At 38.5% G+C, this 19,912-nt stretch overlaps 1 protein-coding gene across 5 annotated transcripts in view; it reads left to right on the top strand.

Annotated features, from left to right (window-relative positions):
* Positions 1-19,912, top strand: part of LOC115429814 (mediator of RNA polymerase II transcription subunit 13-like) — a 205,558-nt gene that overhangs the window by 133,808 nt on the left and 51,838 nt on the right. The gene's annotated exons all lie outside the window — the stretch shown is intronic.

Raw genomic sequence — 19,912 nt, 5'->3', positions numbered from 1 at the left:
CAGTAAATCGCTGCTAGGAAACCACTTAACTATCAAATGGCTCATTTCAGAAATCTCTTTAAGTATTGCTCAGAGGGATCAAACACAAAAATCATCTACTTATTCGTATTTACTGTGTCATTTTTGAACTAGAAAGCTGTAAGTGCATTGTTATTCAAATGTAGTGCAAATTAAGTTGCACAGGAAACTGTGAATAGAGAAAGTTGCTGACACAAGTGCCGTCTGCTGTGATGTACAAGTTAAGCTGTTGAGAACAGGTGGAAGTCCCCCAGTGAGTCACGCGTTGTCACATTGCAACGATGTCTCGGTACCACTGCAATATAAAAGATTTCTTAAAAAAAATGGTGCATAATTAGATTAATATTTATCCTGTATAGACTTTATGAAGAATTTAAAACAGCAAATGGCCAAAGTAGACACATTCTTTACTGCAGTAGAGATATTTGCTAAAAGTTAGAAAATCAATTCAACTTCTTTATTCAACCGTGCAAAAGTTCAAGTTTTGAAATGGACCCAAATTGTAAAAGTACCAAGTATATATATCAGTCGCTCCAGGAATTCACGATGTTGCGATCGCAACTATTAACGCAAATTCAACCAATCACCGCAAATTCTGTGAGGCGCTGCAATTTCGTCCAGTCTCCGCAAATTTTCCGCAAATTTGACCGATCACTTTAGCCCCCTTTCGCCCATCCCCTCTACGTGACATGTGTGTCATCACATTCACTTCCTTGTTGACGATTGAGAAGATGAAGACATGTGCGACGCATAACACCCACATTTACTGACAAATATCACTGCCAAAGTTCATGCAAGTCAGTTTCCAGATGTGTTTACATGAAAGTGGAGGTAAACTGTTCTGTGGTGGAACACAAATAAAAGTAGCCACTCCACAGACACTTTTCAACTGCAAAACATGCAAGGAGAACGGCTGAAACTGGAAGAGGACAGACAAGACAAGTCACAATGACAGAGGCTGTTGGATCCAGAACAACAGCAGGAGCTGAAAGGATCAAGGTTAGCGCGGATATACTCTTTAAGGCAATATAAGCGAAGAATAAATATCTTGTGGAGGCATGCTTTCCTTTTTGTGTATTATGTGTGTGTGCGTGAGGGAGTGCGAGTACAAGTCTATGTGTGGAGTTAAAAAAGGAGCTCACAAACAAAAATAGTTGTTAAACTTGGTGTTGATGTTAATGTTTATTCTAATGTGTTAGAAAGCAACCCAAGTTTGGCTGCCCTGTGTGCCTGTCTGTCTGTGTGTCTCTATGTGTGCATGTGTGTCTCCGTGTGTGTATGTGTGTCTCTATGTACATGTGTATTAGGGATGTAACGATATGAAAATTTCATATCACGGTTATTGTGACCAAAATTATCACGGTTATCATTATCGCGGTATTGTTGAAATGTGCTCAAAATGTTCAAAAAGTACTTACACAGACTGAAATAATATAACCAAGTTGTATTTTGAAAAAAACTAATAAAGTAACATGCACAATGTACTTTCTGTTGCAGAAACATTCAAGTAATAACATGTAAACAACAAACATACAAATGTGCATTAAAGTTGGCACCTTATGGACACGAGATATCTGTACTAGGGGTGAGAACTGGTAGGATTAGATCAATATCAATGCAATTATCAGTTCTGCTTATCAATCCAATTCCTTATCAGTTCTCCTATTGATTCCTGAGGTGTTTTTGAGTGTGGAAAAAAAGTAGGTGGGCAGGTCATAGTGGAGTTTGTTTGAACATTTTCCAGATCAAATCTCTCACAGTGTCACACAAATACACTATTGTACACACACAAACAGAAAGTGAAACACAGTCATATTTTCCTGAACTGTTTAATGAACAAATGTAAATATTCTGAAAGAATGAGGATTTTAAAACATGTTAGGCTTTTCTGATCCAGACTGGTCAGTGGTTCACTACTGGTGAGAGACAGACAAACCACAACAGTGTCATATGGTCCAGTTCCTCTGGAGGTCAGTCTCTGGGTTAACTGTTGAATGTCCTTCAGTTCATAAAACCTCCTCTCCTTTGGTTTTTACACATATCATGTGTCTTTGTACAGTTAAAGTTCACTCATTTGGGCTCATGTGAACTGACATGAGTTTGTCCTGACTATCTATATTCAGATGGTTTTAATGTTGGGTGAGGATCTGAATGGGCCGGGGAGGGGTTAACACTGACCGAGTCCGTGCGCATGCTTGTTCGGACCGACCCGCAGTCGGATGGACCGGGTCTGTGCGCGCGTGCTCTGACAGGGCCAGCTAATGGGCCCCCAATGTCGTCAGCATTTATCCTTCCTCTGATTGGATGGTAAGAGCAAAACTTACTTGATATAGCTTTAGCAATATTCTTTTTGATGTATGCCAAAAAAAGCTAATTGAATTGAACTGAATTGAACTTTTAATACATTTCAGGTAGAATTTTTATGCCAACAATGGTCTTGGACATGCTTAAAAAATCATTTTCAAGGCGGACAGAAAAGCCAGACATTGTGAGGAGAGGTCGGCCAACCCCGACGCTAGCTAGCTGGTCAAGCAGACATTCTCTGCCCTCAAGAGAACAGAAACTTATGTCAGGAATGCGGACAGTGGAGACTCTCAGCCTTGGCTTCCATGGCTATAGAAGAGGACTTATTGATGGAACTGAAACATACAGATCACCGCTATGACAGAGTCATTGAACTTTTCCTGTGCAAAGACAGGAGGAAGGATTTTGTATATAAATAATGAGCATCTCTGGTGAGTAGGCTATGGTGTTTTTTTTTGTTTTTTTTTTAATTTTGTATGTTTTTGTCACGTTATTTGATAAATATTGATTCTGAGCTGGTCCAGATGATGTGCATGGCACAGTTGTGGTTTTAGTGTAGAGGTTTGGAGTTGTCTTAACTGGGTTTCTTGGTTTAGTAATAATGGTATCCACCCTCAACAGGCCAACTGTATCTGTCTCTCTCTCTGTTATGCCATGCCTTGTTATTTTGCATTTTTTGTGAAGTGTTGATGGTTTCTAGAATTGTGATGTCATAGAGGTGGAATAAGTTGAGTAAGTCCCCACTGTGTTGAAGTAAAGAGAAAAAAAGGTCAAGAATCTTAAGAAAAATAAATTGTCTAGATACCTGAGAAAGTATCAGTGTAATTTTTTAATGTTCATGATTAAGGGGTTAATGGTTTGTTTTCCATTCACCCACAATAACATAAATAAATAAGTACCATATTCAGTGCAGATGCTGCTAAAGAGAGCAGCAGGGGTTAGTGCATTTTTGAGGGAGCATTAAAATGATATGAATCATATGTTGCTCTTGTTATTCTACTTTTGAGTGAATTTGTTTCACCCAAACAGTGTGAGAAACAAGGCAAAACAAAATATCAGCCACAGGCAGAGTTGGTGTAAAATGAGAGGAAAAGGGAAGGCAGCCTGAGGAATCAGTAAAGACAGGTGTTTGTTTCGGCAAGAGGAAGATGTAAGTACAGATATTTCACTCCGTCTTTGTGTGTATGAATATATACAAACCTCGGTTAAGTGTAGAGGTTCGGTTGCTGAAATGTTGGCCTGTGTTTGGGTGTGTGCAGACATTTGCATATACATGTTTTTTTTCTCTGCACATCATGTAATTGTTCTTCATTTTGACAGCTCTGTATGAATATGTTGTCAGCTGTTACGCCCCCTGCTGAGACAATCCTGATTTTCTCAGTCTGTGAATTATTGAACATCCTGGAAGAAGAGGCAGAGCAGAGAGAAGAGAGGAGATGGAGGGAAGGGGAGAGAAATCCTTGAACACAAACACATACTAATCTTATGTAGATATCTGCACTCGCTGTACATGTTTGCTTTAACTCCACCACTGTTGCATGTATAAAACTGTGTAACTGAACCGTGACAATTTCCCTTTCCACATGTCTTGCATCCAGCACACAAACACACGTCAGTTATTTCCTAAAATAGTAGTGGTGCCCCAGAATTGACAGAGTGAGCCCTAAGAATCCCTGCAGATCCACATCATCAGTGTTGTCATGCCAAGGGGGAGTAGTACTTGACCTCCTGCGTCAGCTGTAAACCACCTCTTTTGTCTCTTTTTCACTCTTGCACTGTCTTTTTTTTCAATACCCAACAGGGGGCGCTTCAGTGCTAATGTCCATGCCATGCCCCTCATACCCATGCCAAGTCTTATGCTTTTTAGCACCGCTGCTGCTACTCCCTTTGTCAGGCTTATCTTGCATTTATCTCATGTGTGTCCCCATGGCATGGCAAGGATTGGCACATCTAGGAGAAGATTCCCAGACCAACCTGCCTTCCCTTCCCTTTCCCCTTCCCCTTCCTGTCTTTCCTTTCTCAATGCAACACTCCTGCTGTCTTTGTGTCTGAATGGGAGGAAGGCACTCTGGGTTGGTAACGGATTGCATCAGACACTAAGGGGATAGTGAGATACAGTTGCAGAGACTGGAGGAGGACTGAGGGAGAGGAGAGGCAGGGAGGAGGCTCTTTGCATCTGCGGCGGGGCGGTGGGATCGGAGGAGGTGGGGGGTCGTAAATTAATCATTACTATAGACGGCTGAATGGATGTATTAGAGTCTGTCTCTCTCATTAGTTCAGTCAATTCTATGCATGTCAAGTACAGTACACAGTATATTTGTTAATCTCGGCGCTTTCATTTGCATTAATGGCCATATACTCATGCATAAGTAATGCTCATATTTTCAACTGTTCCAAAGCTGCCCTCTGGTACTTGCGGAAAATAAAAACAAGTTACATTGTCTGTTTTAACTTGCTTTTATGTGCAGATAAAACCTTACCTGACTGTCGGCAAAATATCTTGTTTAATGCATTGCAAGTTGTGTAAATACAGCAACGTCTCCCCTCCTTGCTGCTCTTCTCTCCTCAGGGACCAGTGACATTGAGATATTAGCCATCTCCTAGGCAACAGACATTTGGTGTTAGGCCACATCACAAGGTCATTGAATCTCCTGAAATAAAAAAAAAATCCCTTTTTTCCCTACACCTGCTTAATAGGTTCCACATTACATCCTGTGATAAATGTAGTGACGTTTGGTCTTTACTTATTTTACACAATTAATGTCACAGCCAGAAATGTGGAGTTGTAAATGAAAGTAGACACCTGGTATTATAATCTTAATTAATTCAATGCTAATTGGAAAGATCAGATTAATGAGACAAAATAAAAATGACATGCAAGTACACGGAAAAAAACAACACTAACTGACCTATTTTTTCTAATATGAGTATGTGTGGTTAAATTTGTTCTCTGGTGTGTTCAGAGTCTTTCCATTACAGACACGCATAGTTGTAATCAGGGAGACATAGAAAATCATATGCAATGACTGGAGGGCTAGACAAAAAACATTATAATGATAAACAAATGTCACTTTCTAAGAATATAAGGGCAGATTTTTGTCCTGAGTGACAGTAGAAGGAGCAGAAGATTATTTGTGGCTTAAAATGATTTATAAATGACATAAAATGAAAACAACCTAAAGGATCTAACAAGTGAGATGCAACGCAACACGATTGAAACAAAAGACAAAAAGGAGAAAAAAAGACAGACATGATGTAAAAAAACACTTGAAAAAGCATAACACAGCTGTACTCATGCTTCAATGCTTCTGTTTTAAGTTAAAGTAAATAAAATTATGAACAAGACAAAAATGATGCAATAAGACAATTATTTGTGGCTTGTCCTGCACCTTCATTGTTTTTTGTTTTTTTTTGTTTTTTTTAATATAGGTCTGTTTTTATACTTCTTAAATATTATGGATAGCAGGACTTGACATTAACATTTACAACCCACTGGCCCAACAGTCCCAGTAACTTTTTAAAGTCACTGGCCTTGATCCATGAGCTACTGGCCCACATACCAAGCCTACTATTTTTGGTTTGGGCATATACAGAGGATGCAGCACCCTAAGTACGTATACGCAAATTTCGGCATTATTAACCATGAAAAAAGAAAGCAACTGGCATGGTGAATGGGTTGTTTTTATGCATATTTTTTATATTAAAAAAATATTATGCATGATTCATAACCTGCCTTTTTCTAATTTCAGGTTGCCTGTGCTTCCTTGGTATGCACCTTATACAAATTCCTCTTTGCACAGTGACTTTAGTATAGACATCTCCTTTGCCTTAATCCACCCTGTGTGTAGTATAAAGAACTGCCTTGTTAATTGTGAATTGTTAACATAGACAAGCAAGGGACCAAATACTGACTAATTTTATAGGTTTCTTGTTGATTTCTTTGTAAACTGCAGAATTTTCTAAGTAACATTTGTCTTTGAATAGAAAGTGTGCTTCTTATCTAGCCAAGGCCATCATTCAGGCCATATGTGGACAAAACCTCTTTTTCTCCTCTTTTGATCATATTCTTAATCAGACAACTTCTTTTGTGCTGCTGTTCTTCTTGTCTTTGTTGCTTTCCCAGGCTTTTGATTTGGTTTTGGAGGCTTTAAAAAGTTAATCTTAAAATTTTGAACTCCAAATTCACAGTTATTGATGTGAGCCAAAGATGCTAATATATTATGGCACTTGGTGCTGTAGCTACGGAAATTAACAATCTACACAGGGGCAAATTCAGTATGACAGGTTTCACTACCAGGTGACTACCTGATGTTTACATACAAAAGAATGCTGTTGTGCATGCCCGATGGTTTGGAGCATGCGCATCATTTTTAGGGGGTAAAAAAAATAAGGGGGTCAAAATTGTACATGACACTGGCGAGGTAAGGTATGGTTTCTCTGTATCAGCAGTGGCCTGAACGGGCCAGTTAATTTTGAGTTTTTGTGGCCCATACTGGCCCGTCGGCTGTAAAAACTGTGTCGGCCCATCGGACCAGTGCCAATGTAAAGCTCTGTATTGTGTTTGCATTTGTGTTCTATATTTCTACTAAATGACCAGTTTGAGATCAAGTACATCTATCTATCTATCTATCTATCTATCTATCTATCTATCTATCTATCTATCTATCTATCTATCTATCTATCTATCTATCTATCTATCTATCTATCTATCTGTCTGTCTGTCTGTCTGTCTGTCTGTCTGTCTGTCTGTCTGTCTGTCTGTCTGTCTGTCTGTCTATCTAGATAGATAGATAGATAGATAGATAGATAGATAGATAGATAGATAGATAGATAGATAGATAGATACTTTATTGATCCTTTGCAGGAAATTGCTTTGTTACAACAGTAGCAGTACAAGAAGAAAAACACTCTGACCCATCGCATGAACATCCCACAAACAGTCATCAATGGAACAAATAAATAATAAACAGAATAAAAGATATATATACATCTATATATATCTCTATATATATATGTACAATACAAGTAATGTATATAATACAATAACCTGAAAACACCTAACACACCTAAGTATGCACAGCATACAATAATAATTTATCGCACAGCGATATTAAAAAGTCTAATAGCAGCCGGCAGGAAGGACCTCCTACTGCGTTCAGTCTTGGACCGAGGGGGGATCAGTCTGTGGCTGAAGGTGCTCTCTCTGAACACCTCAAGATGGTGCAATGGGTGAGATGCGTTCTTCAGAATAGAGTCCAGTTTCCTGAGCATTCTCACCCCAGCCACCTGCTGAACTGTTTCCAGTCCAGTCCCAATGATGGAGCTCGCTTTCTTAATGAGTTTGTTCAGTCTGTTTCTGTCAGAAATGCGAGCTCCCTCTCCCCAACACACCACACCAAAAAAAAGGGCACCAGCCACCACAGTCTGGTAGAAACTGCACAGAAGAGGCTTGGAGATCTTGAAAGACTTTAATCTCCGTAGGAAATAAAGTCTACTTTGCCCCTTCTTGTGCAGAGTCTCCATATGACAGGACCAGTCCAACTTGTTGTCCAGTTGGACTCCAAGGTACCTGTAACTGGAGACAGCTTCAACCTCTGTGTCATGAATGGTGACTGGCATCAGTCTGGACCTCTCAACTAGTGGAATTTCAGAAGTAGTGGTATGGCATTCAGAACAATAGAGTAATATATTTTATTAATGCTGAGATATGCAGGAATAAAATTAACAGCAAAACACGGAATTTTTTTTGTTTTCAGCTGTCACTGTAAACTAGAGCCCGACCAATATGGGATTTTTGGGGCCAATGCCAATGCCGATATTGGGGGCTAAAAAAAAGCAGATATCCATTATATCAGCCGATATCCATTATATCAGCCAATATCCGATATTGGCCGATAACCGATATATCGGCCAATATATGAAATACGAACATTGACCTACACAAGATATAATAATCTTATATTAGATAATTATGAACATGTGGCTTAAGAGTTGCATAAATCTTTGTTTATCTCACAAAGATAATTTACACAACTTTCAAATGCTGTATATTAGTCTTATATTAGACTAGTATGTGACCTGTGGGGAACCATGGGTTGTAGATGTGATAGTTTTTATGCTGGGGAGAGCAGACTTTTGAAAAAGATATGAGTCCATATTTTATAAGTAGTGACATAAAAATTGTTTGGTAAATCATTCTTTAAAATGTAAGAGACACCTACCTTTAACGAGTCCAACTACAAAGCAAACTATGTAATCACAAAAATAATTAGAGCAAAAAATATTACTGACCACAAAATTATGTTTTCCCTCACAAATTTTGATGTGTCTGCCTCATGGCACTACAACTTCCTATGTGGACTAAGGACTAAACTGAGCATGTGCAGAGTGAATTAGGTGAGTCCTAAGTTGTTCCTGATTGGAGCAATTGGAAGTGTTACAACTGTCCCTGGTTTCCCCTGCACTATTAACACCCAGACGTGCCTGCAGAATGAAACTGTGAGGTCGAAAGGAAGCACACAGACATGAGTGTGTGTGTGGGGGGGTGAATAGTTCATAAGACTGTGTGTGTGGGGGGTGTCAGGCTGTGATTTTTGGACCGGGGGTTCGGTCGGAGCCAGAGCAGGGGCGATTAGCTTAGCGATCCATCCTTGTTGGAATGGGGGGGTCTGTCCGTCATTTTCGGCCGAGGGGGGGGATTAGCGGCCCATCCTTGTCGGAACAAGGGGGGGGTGGGGGGGGGGGGGGGGGTCCGTGATTGTGTGCATGTGTGTGGGGTCCGGGCAGAAGTGAAAGTGAAACTGACAGGCTTTATTGTTCCTCTAACTCTCCAGGGGCAGCACACACAGACACACACACACGAGCAGCGAGTGACAGAATCTCCGCAGCAAAAAAGTTCATAAATCGGTTACATATTGGCTGTTGTTGATTAATCGGTGATAAGCTATAATCGGCCCGATTAATCTGCCGACCGATTAATCAGTCGGGCTCCACTGTAAACCAAATTAGACCTAAGGAAAATATACAAATGTCATTATATTTGTTGTAGTAAAAGTATATCATGATTATTAGCATTATTGTTATATTTTCCAGCTCTAATATGTTTGTCCTTTTTTAAGCTATGGGTAATTACATAATGATATAATTGCCATGGATTGGATGGTAGTTTGTTTTGTTTTTTTTTCATATAATTTGTCATTAAATAATCTTCTTGTTGTCATTGGAGGATGCTTTGCTGACTACGTGACATGTGGCGGCTTTCCTGTCCAGCTGAGTCACAGACTGGTATACAGTTTACGTGGGGACCAGCTGATCGTTTGACTAGTTATGAAGTGACTGACAGGGAAAACAGCCCCTTGAGTGTCTGACTGATGGGTGACAATGTGCTCAGTCATTGACAGACCGGCTGATGAAGGTTAAATGAGTCACTTGGTGATTGATTGTCATAACAGGTGGAAATGACGACTAGTTAGTGAACATGCTAATGTCCGTAGCTTTGGAATCAACATGTAAAGATTTAAAGATTAGTCCTCTTAATTGGTTTCTACAGGTTTTTACTGTTTTTCACTCCCACAGTCATAAAGTTCATTGTTCAATTGTTCCACTTTGCTCTGTATTATTCTGCCGTCTTTGTACATTTTGGGAACATTTAACAAAGAATTCAAAGTATCCAAAGTTTAAATATTGTAGAACTCTAAATCAGAAAAAAAAACTGAAAAATGCAAACTGAAAAAGAATACAGGGATATTAAAATGTGACTTCTTTTTCAATGTAAACAGAATGAGCACAACATATTTCATGTGTGCTCGACTTCATTCATTTGTAAATACCCATCACTTCCTCACATTTAGACTGCAACACATTCAAGAAAACACATTTTAGGACTAAAAAAAAAGTTAAAATAATGAAATACACTATATTGCCAAAAGTATTGGCTCACCCATCCAAATAATCAGACTCAGGTGTTCCAATCACTTCCATGGCCACAGGTGTGTAAAATCAAGCACCTAGGCATGCAGACTGCTTTTACACACATTTGTGAAGTCGTGAAATTTCCTCGCTCCTAAATATTCCACAGTCAACTGTCAGGTGTATTATAAGAAAGTGGAAGTGTTTGGGAACAACAGCAACTCAGCCACGAAGTGGTAGGCCACATAAACTGACGGAGCGGGGTCAGCAGATGTTGAGGCGCATAATGCGAAGAGGTCGCCAACTTTCTGCAGAGTCAATCACTACAGACCTCCAAACTTCATGTGGCCTTCAGATTAGCTCAAGAACAGTGCGCAGAGAGCTTCATGGAATGGGTTTCCATGGCCGAGCAGCTGCATTCAAGCCATGCATCACCAAGTGCAATGCAAAGCGCCGGATGCAGTGGTGTAAAGCACGCCGCCACTGGACTCTAGAGCAGTGGAGGCGCGTTTTCTGGAGTGACCAATCATGCTTCTCCATCTGACAATCTGATGAACTTGATGGGTTTGGCGGTTGCCAGAAGAATGATACTTGTCGGACCGCATTGTGCCAAGTGTAAAGTTTGGTGGAGGGGGGATTATGGTGTGGGGTTGTTTTTCAGGAGCTGGGCTTGGCCCCTTAGTTACAGTGAAAGGAACTGTGAATGCTTCAGCATACCAAAACATTTTGGACAATTCCATGCTCCCAAGTTTGTGGGAACAGTTTGGAGCTGGCCCCTTCCTCTTCCAACATGACTGTGCACCAGTGCACAAAGCAAGGTCCATAAAGACATGAATGACAGAGTCTGGTGTGGATGAACTTGACTGGCCTGCACAGAGTCCTGACCTCAACCCCAAAGAACACCTTTGGGATGAATTAGAGTGGAGACTGAGAGCCAGGCCTTCTCGTCCAACATCAGCATGTGACCTCACAAATGCGCTTCTGGAAGAATGGTCAAAAATTCCCATGAGCACACTCCTGAGCCTTGTGGACAGCCTTCCCAGAAGAGTTGAAGCTGTTATAGCTGCAAAGGGCGGACCGACGTCATATTGAACCCCATAGACTAGGAATGGGATGGCACTGAAATTCATATGCGAGTCAAGGCAGGTAAGCAAATACTTTTGGCACTATAGTGTAACAATGTGATGCGAAATGGGTGATTGTATTTGGGATTCATACTGCCTTCACGTGCTATTGGGAAGATAATCATTTCACTTGCGAATTTGAAATTACGAGTGTGTTATGTTCAAGTGCTTTTGTTGAAGGATGAAATGAAAATGAGAAATGGCTGACACAATTTATTGTGACCTGCTAGGTAAAAGTTTTGGATGTGTTAATCCATCTGCTATGGCCTTTTTGGGTTTTTTTGGAAATTTCTTTTTGCAAATTGTGTATACTATAAACGTGCAAAATCATCCGCTAACAGCTGACAGCTAACAGCTTTTCCCAGTTCTCCAGTGGAAAATACAATATGAGAAGGCTTTCATGTGCAATTGTCAAGTTCATAAGTAGCATTTACCATAACTGCCATTGCACATGAAGACAGGATACCCCCAAAAGCAGCATCCAGGAAAAGTCTAGTCATGTAGAAGCAAAGATGGGTGGAGAACCACCAGTTTATGAGTAAAAAATTCTAGAAATGTACAAAAACAATTTTCCTCAAAGAATAGGAAGCATGGATATCCTCTACCATGAAAATGAATGAAAAATCTCTCATCCCTCTGATGACACTGCATCAAGAACCATCATTCATCTAGAGCTGATAGAACCACATGGGTCAGGATGACTTTACAAAATCTCTGCAATATGGGGTGAAAGACACTAACATCAGTTCAAACTTCACTGTACCAAAAGGTAGCCTCATGTTAACCACATAATTGCTTGAACAAAATAATGCATGTGCATGAAATAATACAAATCATCTTTCAGGCTATTAGTGGGTATATATTAAATAAAATAAAACTAAATTGCATAAAAAATGTTTAATATCTAGTGACTGAAATTTTCTTCAATGTCATTTTTTCAAGGGATAAATAACACTGGTCTGTAGGGGTGTAATGATGCACTTGTTTGTACCGAACCGTTTTGGTTTGGGGCCTTCAGTACAATATGGAGGTGTACTGAAGAAATACATGTAGCCTATTTGAAGAACGCAAACACTTGGGAAGCAGGGTGGCCACAAGCAGAACTCATGTGCATGGTTTCCGCTTTATACATTCAGCAGCAGTGAATTCTCAGCGCCGCTACAAAAAAACCCAAAAGAGGACAACAGAGTGTATAATGGGCACAGATGTCATCGGATGTCAGGTTAATGTGAATAATCCATGAAATACATAAATCAGTTTCATGCATACGACTCAGCAGCGACTGTATATTTTATTGAAGTGTATCTAAACACGAAAAAAGAAGAAAATAATAAATGTTCTGTGTCCGACAGGGGCACCTTATACTCCCCCTTCATTGGTCTCCTGTACTGTACTGAAAATGTATCGAACCGAAGACCCCTGCACTGAAAACATACTGAACCAAAATTTTTCTGTACCATTACACCCCTACTGGTCTGTAATTGCAAAATTATTTCAACATAAAAATAGTGAAATTTAACAAAATTTTTGTCACTATAAAGGAAAATTAAGTCAAAAGTGCAGTAGTGTAAGAAGCAGTAAGTCAAAATGGGAAATTCTCTGAATTAATCAGAGAATGGGTTTTACTCAGTAGAAATGTTACTTTACAATACGGTCACTTTTTACAGTCCTTCTAATACAAGATTCATAAACATATAATATACATAAACCTGTGTGTATATGTAATAGCACTTCATCATGTATGTTTAAAACACTAGCTAACCAGTACTCTGTCCTTTGTTTCCCAATTCATCTTAGAAAAATATGCAAGATTTAGCACATTTTGTCACTGAAGCAGATAATTTATTAAAACTTTACAAAAAAAAGTAGATCAGTGTAAATGCATTGTGCCAATTTTTGTAATTGGCTCTGTCTTTCTGCAAATGACTGTTCCCATAGAAATCCACAATCAGTTGACCTCAGTTGTCATTCTTTTTTGAATCAAAATCTTCTTATTGATATTTATTTATGTATTCTAAGATCAACCCCTTACATGTGTGCATGCAAATGTAGAAGTGCTCATACATTCAGGTGCAACACAAACTAAAAAAAGAACTACACTAAAAACACACAAAAAAACCCACCAAAAACTTAAACACCCTCCCAGCCATTGCCACCACGGCTATCTCCATTTGTCATTCTTTCAAATACTAAATACTCAGAACATGTTCACTATGATTATTAAAAAAAAAAAAAAAAAAAAGATGTCACTAATGCGGAGCAATGTCTTTATAACTAATTAAAAACTAAGAGTAATAGCTTTGATTCATTTCAACCCCATCAAAAGTTGAGCAGATACAATGACAAAAGCCTGTCATTGAAAAGCAAGGCTGTCCTTCATATTTGTTTTATTTCCACCACTAAGACAAAGAAAAAAGATGAGGAAACATAAGAGGACAGTGATACATTACAGCTAGGGATGGGAATTAATAAGAATTTAACGATTCTGATTCCATTATCGATTTTGCTTATCGATCCAATTCCTTATCAGTTCTCTTGTCGATTCTCATTGGGTGAGGGAATAAAAGAGTACAAATGAGTTTGTTTGCAATAACTGTCTTTCATATTTCCATCTCTGCACAGAAAATATAATGTATACAGTATGCACAAATGACGCCGGGCCTGGTTCAGGAAGGGGGGATGTCACATCGTATGACCTTGTGAAAGTGAAACTTAAGATGCTTGCGTACTAATTCCTCTATGTTTTCCACTGTCATGCACCTCATTTTTCTTTTCCCTACCTTTGGAAACTTTTATTTGAGGGGGGAAGATGCAAATGACATTGCTGCAAATGAATTGCATGCTGTATGGACAAATGTTTTAGCATATTGAAGGTATTTCCCCCCCACTGAAGAAATGGAAGCTTTGCAAGTGTTACAAGTGGCCCTGGTGTCATCTTTTCCCATGAAATATATTGATACTTCGGAGCAACTCTGACTCGACGCCATGTTGGATACGTTCTAAACCAAACCAATGCAGCCTATGTGTGATGTCATCTCGCATATGCAATGAAGGGTTGATTCCCATCCCTAATCACAACTAAAGCCAACCAGCACATCCTTTTCTTTTTAAAAAAAATTAGGATCACATATATGAAGGTGGTGTCTTGCATTAATATTCTTTCTGAGGTCAGCGACTACCGCTTTTCTACTTGCCAGTATTTGTGCAAGGCCTAAGACAAAGTATTAATGGACTTTCTTTGCTATTTCTTTCAGCCTAAAATTACATTAAAAATGATATTTTTCTCTGTGGATTGTACAATAGGAGTGGGAAATAATATGCACAGTCTGTGTCTTTGTGTACAGCACCTTCTCATTGTGAATCCATATAAATAGTTGGAGCAGTGTTTGAGCACAAACATTGTGATAGCAACACTGGCTAAAGCCACCCACTGGGGGCCGCTGAATAATACATCAAGCTGACTACATTCCCCTTATGCTTGTGTTAATAGTGTGTGTGTGGGTGTGTGTGTGTGTGTGTGTGCATGTGTGTGTGTGCGTGTGTGTGTGTATGTGTGTGTGTGTGTTATGTGTGGATGCAGGGGCACATGCAGCACCAACACCTGCATAAGAGCATATTATTAGTTAGGACAATAAACTTAGCTTGCCGGTGCAGTGAAGGGACTGTTTGAGTGAGTTAATACATGCTGCTTACAAAAGCTTACAAGCGGGTAAACATCGAAAACACCGGTCCACAAGAAACTGAGCATTGAATGTCTGCACTGTAGTGTTTCCAGGAGATGTGTTCACATTGTGTAGGAGGTGTGAGGCAGCAGGATGATGAAGATAACTCCTAGTAGACAGAGATTTTAACTGACAGATGAAGCACACTTTAGAGGAGCTAATGTCTGTATAAGTCTGTACTTGAATACAGTTACAATCACATTATGGACTTACTTACAGTTAATGTCAGAGGTTTACATACACCGTGAATAAATGAATTTAATAACTCTGTTCTATAAACAAGTTTTTCATTGCAGACAATGGTTGGGCGTTATCAATCTTTTTTAGTGTTAAGGACAATGTATGGCAATTTTATTTCTCAAGATAAAGCACGACTCAATAATAGCTTTCTTTAAAATCTATGCAATGCAATACAGTACTATGCAAAAGTCTTAGGCAACCTTAAGCTTTGTTGTTTATTGTAGGATTGTAATACAAAATCTGAAATAAAATAAAAAATGAAATAATAAATCAGAATTATCACAATATAATATACAACAATATTCAGATTGTTTTCTGAAATGCACATTTGTTTTTCATACTGTTTACATATTTTATATATATTCCAGTTGTACATATATTACTTGAAGGACTGAGAAATGGAAATGTGTGGTCATGCATTTCAGAAAAAAAAATCTGAATACTCTAGAAGGTATATATAGGATCATCTGGACAGAGAAAAGGATGAAAGGCCATGAAAGCCTCGTGGACATTCTGAAGGCGTGTGATATAACACAAGATTATTTAAGAAAACATACAGTCGACCCAAGAGAGTTCAAGATTTACTGAATCCAAATAGAGGTCACTCTAAATACTAGTAACAGAAGCTGCACAGTTCATATTTGTGTGTGTATGTGTGTGCTTCAATACTTTGCACATATTCCCTGCTTCTACTTACTTTTTAGCTTACCGGTCGATAGGCTGTAAGCTATTGTCGTCATGCGGCGTCCGGTGGCGGCGTCTGTCGTAGTCTGTCGTCTGTCATCCGTTACAAAACTTTCAATCGTCTTCTTCTCCGAAACTACAATTCCGATTGGCTTCAAACTTGGTATACAGCTTCTTTATGATGATGTCAACAAAAGTCAGTGAAATTATTTGGATCCGGATCTGATTCTGGATTTGGTGTGACTTTTAAAAATTTCCCCACTGTAAGAGATAGGAAGTGGATCGATGCAATAACTCAGTAAATATAAATGATATCAAGTTGAAATTTCTACAGTTCAGCCCTGATGGGGAGATGACCAAAACATAATGGCCACATGCTGATCAGGATCTTCTTCTGGATCTGGGAACTTATGGAAAATTTAACATGGGCTCTTATGCGGAAAAAATTTCAATCGTCTTCTTCTCCGAAACTAATGTTCTGATTGACTTCAAACTTGGTATACAGGTTCTTTATGATGATGTCAACACAAGGTATTGAAATTATTTTGATCCAGATCTGATTCTGGATTTGGTACGACTTTGAAAAATTTTCCCATTATAAGAGATAGGAAGTGGATTGATACAATAAATCAGTAAGTATCAATGATGTCAAGTTGGAATTTGAATTTTTTACAGATCTGATCGGAATATGACCAAAACACGGGCTATTTCTGTAATTTAATAAATACACATAACTGGGTGATAATAAATGGTATCTGGATACATTTCCCAAAGCTTTTAATTCGGCCGGTAAGCTACAGGTCCATTGGTCCTATTTTTTGATCTTACTAGAAATAAAGACATGTGCATTACAACCCTGCAAAAACAACTAAGCTAAAGGCTATTTAAGGCTTTTACACAATATTGTATGTGCAGATTCAACAAATTAATGCAGATTTAACAAGTTAACAAGTGTCTCACATGTCTATAAAATTTGTATTTTAAGTTATGCCTCATTTTACCATGTCTATGTAATTCAGGTGGTTTCAATGTCAGTCACTTTCAATACAAATGAGCTGTTGCTGACCATGTGTATTTCCTGTTGGTGTCATGGATACTACCATGTAGACACCCTGCTATGGTGCCAGGATGGTTTTGGTAGCTCAGCTTAGTGTGGTGGTCCTGGAGAACTTGCTGATGTCAGTGGCTGTATAGTTGTATCACAAATATACAGAAAGTGTCTCTGGCAAATGTGTGTCTCATTCATTCGTCATTCATTATCTGAACCCGCTTTATCCTCACTAGGGTCACAGGAATTGCTGGAGCCTATCCCAGCTACTTATGGGCAAAGGCGGGGTACACCCTGGACATGTGACCAGTTCATCGCAAGGCTGATATATTAAAATTATAAATTAACCAATTAGTGCATGTCTTTGGATGGTGGGAGGAAGCCGGAGTACCTGGAAAGAACCCACACAGACATGGGGAGAACATGCAAACTCCACACAGAAAGGTCCCACCCCCATCGACTGGTGTTGGAATGGAACCCAGGTCCTTTTTGCTGTGAGGCACGAGTGCTATCCACTGTACCACCATGTCACCCAGTGTGTGTTCACACTGTGTGTTTCAGTAGTTCAGTATTGTTTTCAGAGCTCCCAAACCTGTTTTATAATTGAAAAGACACAATATGTCTCCTTTAAATAAAATAAATCTCTACTGGGAAACAATGAGTGGAGAAATACATTAAAATCTATGCATTACAATAAGCAAACAGGTCGTATTTGGATTTTTTATTAAGGAAGAATAGAAGTACTCATCTAAATTTTACAATGTATGTATCTTTCACAATTTTCAGGAAGCAAAACATTAGTTAATTATATTAATTTAATATATCACCAAGAACCATTTCCAATATTTTATTTCTGTATATAGAGTTTTGGAAATATATATTTTCCGTTGTGATAAAATTTTGAAGACCATTTCTGTTAAATCTTCAATGTGACTTTTAAAGTCATCAAAGTTGTCTTGTGTGCAAATCTTAAATTATGCTTGAAAAATCAATGACAACTGAAAATGACATTTTTTCAATTAAAAAAAAAACAAAACATGTAAATGAAGAGCATCTGATGTGGAAATTGACCTTCCAAAAACAGAGCATCCAAAGGTCATTTGAGGGGGAGCCACGGGTATATTAATACCAGTATCTAGGGACTGAAGTTAGTAAATGTTCCTGTTTTTAACTTCATTTCCCATCATGCAGTGTGGTACTGCGCTTCTGGTCAACCGAGCAACGTGATTGTAGAGCTATTGTATTCCGAAATGACTATTATCTCCCAAAATATTGGTCCTATGAACTTGCCAAGATATTTAATTTGGAGATGGGACTATTCCTCAACTGTAGGTACCAAATTGGGCAGTTAAAAACATCTCAATTTCTCAGAACTGTGCAGACACACACACACACACACACACACACACAAACACAAACACAGATGCTCTGAGACCTTCTAGTATTATGATGTAGATTTTTATAGAAAATCATAGGTGGTTTCAGCAAAACAGTAAAGATTTTTGTTTGTTTGTTTCAGCTTTTATTTTAATAGTCTCAGCGTCAATAAATCACGGACACACATTTTAATGCACTTAAATAACTAAATGTCTGTAAACTCAAAACACAAGTATAGAAGTCAGTACATGCATTCCATAAAGATGTTTCATGGTCATTTTGAAGTAAATAGCAAAATTCAAGTCTTCAAAAAAATGTTTTACCTTCACTTGAGGTTTAATATGTAATATTAGGGGAACAGTTATTCACATCTTCTCAGATCAGACAGTCCTTTGAAATGCTGAAAAGTCTCTGGTTATGGCAACAGGTAGTATGAACTGATGAGACCAAATTATTCCTTGGTCTCATATATTATATTATTTATTTACTTTTAACTTATTAAGTAAATATGCAAGTTTTTTTTGGTTTTTTTTTTTTAGATTTTTAACTGATTGACTAGTAAATTAATTGTCTCTTATATATTACATGTTGCATGATACATGTTGTATGCTATATGTATGTATGTATTTATGTATGTATGGTTTTTTAGAGTATCTGTTTGGAGGTGCACCTAAATTTCATTTTATGGAAATACAGTCTTATCTTATCTTATCTTATCTTATCTTATCTTATCTTATCTTATCTTATCTTATCTTATCTTATCTTATCTTATAACAATCACAGCCATTTCTGATGGAAAACAGTTACAGAATTCTTTACTTTTTCTACTCGTTTTAATATGTTCTCATCCAATGTAGCCTATAGCAACACCGTCAGGCAACATTATGCAGCACATTGTTCGTTTTTTTGACATATAAGCACATCTATCAACAGCGAGTAAAAACGCAATCTTCGTACATACAGTTGTCAGTGTTTTTGAATTTATCTTCTCTAACCCAAAGGTGTTTTTCACTTATCTTTTTCTCTTGTGGCTTTAGACATGAGGATCTTAACCAACCAAGATAACATTGTTATTTGTGTGCATGCAGGTGTGTGTGTGTGTGTGTGTGTATGTGTGTGTGTGTGTCAGGTCCATGATGCATGTCGGACATTACGCAGATCCCCTGCTGCCCGGCTGACTGCTATCACTGTGATGTGGCTGAATAGGCACATGTTGCCACACATATACTTCCATCTTTCTCTCTTTTTGCAACAATGAAACATGCATGACATCTCCTTGTACATACACACACACTGATGCATGTGCATATACTTAAACACACAAAAATCTAAATTAAATAGATACAGACATGTGAGAACAGTATGTAATGTGTGTTGGTCCATCTGCTCTACATTCCCTGATTGATTTCACCATAAAATTGTGCTCAGTAGCCACCCATTAAAACTCTGATCTCATCGATATGTGTGCAGCAATTTCAGCGTGCAGC

Source organism: Sphaeramia orbicularis, chromosome 12 (assembly GCF_902148855.1).
Source record: "Sphaeramia orbicularis chromosome 12, fSphaOr1.1, whole genome shotgun sequence".
Lineage (NCBI taxonomy): Eukaryota > Metazoa > Chordata > Actinopteri > Kurtiformes > Apogonidae > Sphaeramia > Sphaeramia orbicularis.
The sequence above is the reverse complement of the archived record's forward strand: the minus strand, read 5'-3'. Positions and strand labels throughout refer to the sequence as shown.